We start from the raw sequence: 4,137 nt of genomic DNA on the forward strand, positions 1-4,137 counted from the left end.
CTTCTCTGGAATGTCCATGTTGACTCCGAGCTCACGTAATCCAATTGCAGCAGCTTGAGGGTCATTATACACCTTAACTTTCCCGTTCTCACAAAAAACTTTCAGTCTATCTGGAAATCAAATCCGTGACTTGATTTTTCGTTCATTTAGAACTTTGCGCACATCTTTGTATTTTGCACGTTCCTTAAACACTGAGTTTGTAAAGTCCTCATCAAAATAAATCCTTCGATCATTTGCTTGTACAGTCTTTGCTCTCCACGCAGCTTGCAGCACTTTTTGTTTCATGGCATATGATTGAAATCGAACCAGAATAGTCCTGGGCCCGTCTTTTGGTCCAGGCCTTGGCCCTATCTGATGTGCCCTCTCCACATGGAGTTCGTCCGTCACTTCCAGTTTTTCATGGATCAGTTTGTTGATAAAGTCAATCATGTTGTTTTCTTCACAGTTTTCTGGCACGGAGTAGATTCTCATATTGTTTCTCCTGGCTTGACTTTCCAGTTCCTCACATCTTAGTTCTAGTTGTTTTTGCATTTGAAGGGCATGTAAAAGCACTTTAGAGGTTTTCATTTCATAATCTTCACTCTCAGCAATTCTCCGTTCAGCTTCATCCATTCTTTTGTTTAAAACTCATGAAATATGTACGTAGCACATTTAACTCTGCTTTCAATGATCCAAAACTAACTATTGTTTCAGATTGAAATTCTCTCAGTTCTTTGAGTATTTCAGCCATATTAGCTGGTGGTGTGTCCTCTGTTATCTCTTCTTGATTGTTCTCCATTTGTTTTTGTGCACATGCCTCCATTTGTTTGGAAGATTGCTTGAGTTTCTGCTTGGACATTTCTCATTATACTTCTTGCACCTCCTTCCTCTCCTCTTTGTCCTCCTTTCTCACTGTCCCTCTCCACTCAGTTTTCAGTATTTTGTCGTTTTTGAAGCTGTTTTATCCAAAGTTAAGTCCACTTTTCAGTTAATTATTTGCAGAGACACTCTCAAACATACTTGCACAGTGGCCATCTTGAATGATAAGTCCATCCCTCTTATATGAGGATGCTGTTCAAAAATCTAACTAAGTAACTGTTAAAAACCTCCCAAAATTTCAGAACCAAGCACACTTCCTGAGAAAGTTCAGCAATGAGCCTGTATCAATCAGATGCCATCATGAAAATGAGTCCAACACTCTACGATTTTCATACTTTGTGTTTTTAATCATAAATTTGTATAATGTTACATTTGTAGCCTTCAAAAATCCAGCAGCAGTGCAAGCAAATGCGTTTAAAAAAATGCAGTATAATGAATGAAATAAAAATCTGGTGAAAATCCAAATTAAAATTCCAATATTTATATCCAAATAATCCAATAATATCAAAAAAAAAAACGCAGAAAGCAACCTGCAATTTTTAAACTGGTTAAAATGGTTCAAAAAGGCTGGTTCCTACCACATATCCTATGAATGGATCGGTTTTCCAGGAAAAAAGATGAATTCCTACTACCTTTGTTGAAAAAGGTCATCAAATGTAATTAATTCCAATCAGAGACTTGTTTAGAGTTATCTGGGGTCAGTCCTCTTGAAGGGTGATCATGGGCTGCTGAGCGGTTCTTCGTTGCTTTAAGTTTCCATTTTTTGTTGTTTTTTCAGCTCTTCTGCAGCCAGAATCTCCCTCTTCGATCTTCAGATCTGATCCAAGTCTTCAGAGCTTTACAACCGTGTTCTATCTCTACCCGAAATGACTGACCGACCATCGTCTGCTATCTTGTCGTTTTAAACTCATCTCTTGTCTCTGATTGTCTTGTTTCTGATCTAACATCCATTTTCAAAAATTATCAACCATTTTGAAGACTTTTCAACAGTTCAAAAGATCATCTCCTTTTTTTCAGCGTGTGGTTTTTATGCAACCGCTCAACTGTCTAAATAGCATACTTCCACTTATGTTGCAAGCTCATGACAGGTGTTTTGCCTAACATCCTCCTATCTGGCCGTCACTTCTATTATTTCTCAACTCTAAACCTTTAATCTTAAACGTAAAAATGTACTTATTAATGGAGACTTTTAATCCTAAATGTAAAAAATAAACTTACTAAAAGAGAGGTATAAACTCACAGTTTGAGCCTTTGCAGAACAAGCCAAGACAACACAACTTTTAACAGGATGGGTGTGTGAAGCCTAACCACACTGCTGAGTTTCCTGTCAATTGTTGCAAGTGACACTCTGTTTCTTAACTTTGAACCTTTAATCTTCTAATCCTAAACGAGGAAAAAAAACTTACTAATAGAGAGGTATAAAAACCCTTCTTCTAAAAGCATTTTACTTGACAATTAAAAGTGAAATCCAGATTTAACCTTTACAATTACTAAATGAATAACTCTTTGACTGCAAAACAGATTATATAGGATCCTTTTGATTACAAAAATATCATAATAACATTTGATTGCTTCATCACCTTGACAGACAGGCATACAATCTTTATTTTAATCAACACACCCACAAAACTTATTTTATTGAACAATCATTCATTAAATATGCTTTATTTCAAATGTCTACCTTCACCATACATGTGCAGTCTGACCTCAACACCTCTTTTCATCCACCTAATTTGACAATGTCAATCACAAATAAAGGATCCAATCAGAGAACAGATGGGTTTGGCTGTAGACGCCTCGTTGAGCGGACTGGTCGTCAGAGCATCCGCCATATTGAACGTGGCAGATCTGCCGGTCAACTAATAGAAGGAAATGGATTGAACTTCATAAAGCACCGTTCTACTAAGTTTTTGACGTTAATCCCTGTCATTCCCACACACTAATATATATGTAAAACAAACAGGCACCAAATATACTAACTTTAAACGTGATTATTAAAAATGTTTATTCCTTAAATGTTTAGGTTTAAAGGTAAACACTAAACAAACATATTTATTATTTTGAGTGTTTACAATTACTAACGTGTGTAACATTATAACTGGGGTGATAAATATAGAAATATTCATATTAGGGCTGCAAAAACAAATCGATAAAAATCAATGATTAAAAGCGTTGGCAACGAATTTAATCATGGATTCGTTGTGTTGCGCGATTATGCGTCTTTCACGGTGCTGCAGAGCCGTTTTGTTCATGGGCAGTTCATTGTCAATGCTGACTGACTGAATAAAGTTTGAAAAAAAAACTGCAGCGTGAGTTGAACAGAGCGGAGGAAGCAGAGCAGAGGCTGTTTTCAAAGGAAATTAAGTAAATTTTTCAAATGACCAACGCAGCGAAAACTGTTTGACCCAAGTCCTCCAAAGTGTGGGAGCTCTTCACAGAGATAAAAACTGAGAAACATGCAGCTTTGAAAATTGATGACACGACACTGGAGAACCACGGAGATGAAACGTAAATATTTCGGAGTCACGAGGAGGAGGAAGGAGCTGCAGCTGATACAACTCTTCATGTGTTGCAGGTGAGTCTCTACAATTTAACACATTGTTCTGTTTCAAGAGAGAAAACGTAACGTCAGTCTCTCTGGTAGATGAAGCTGCTTGTTTGTTTGTTTGTTTATTTGTTTGTTATCTGATTAATGAGGGTGATAGAGAATGTGTGTGTTACTTTTTATTTAATTTAATTGGTACAAGCAGTGATTAAATGTGATTTATAAATAAATCTAACACAAAGATAATAATTTAATGATTAAGCTTCAACTTTTAATTTGTTGGCAAAGTCTGAAGACACTGCAGGTATGGCAGGATGAATTGCATTTAAACAGAAATTAAAATAATTTATTACATCTACTCAAATGTGTGTAATTAAGTATTTATGTGTGTGTGTGTGTGTGTGTGTGTGTGTGTTTGTGTGTTTAATTGCTCTTTTAGCTACTTTTGCTTGAACCTAACACTGTAAGTGAAACAACGCATTTCTTGAGTTGCTGTAAATTATACTATAATACATTTTACTCTCTCATTCCAGAAAACAACAACAAACAACAACAAACAACAACATCCTTCATGATGGACAGACATCATGGACACCACAGCAGCAGCTGTCTTCACTGAAACATCCTGAACATGATCGTCACTGACATGAGGCCTCTGTCGATGGTTGAAGACGAAGGCTTCACTACAATAATCCACACTTTTAATCCAGGTTACAATAATCCACACTTTTAAT

This window comes from Nematolebias whitei, chromosome 12, assembly GCF_014905685.2.
Source record: "Nematolebias whitei isolate Nwh7 chromosome 12, NemWhi1, whole genome shotgun sequence".
Lineage (NCBI taxonomy): Eukaryota > Metazoa > Chordata > Actinopteri > Cyprinodontiformes > Rivulidae > Nematolebias > Nematolebias whitei.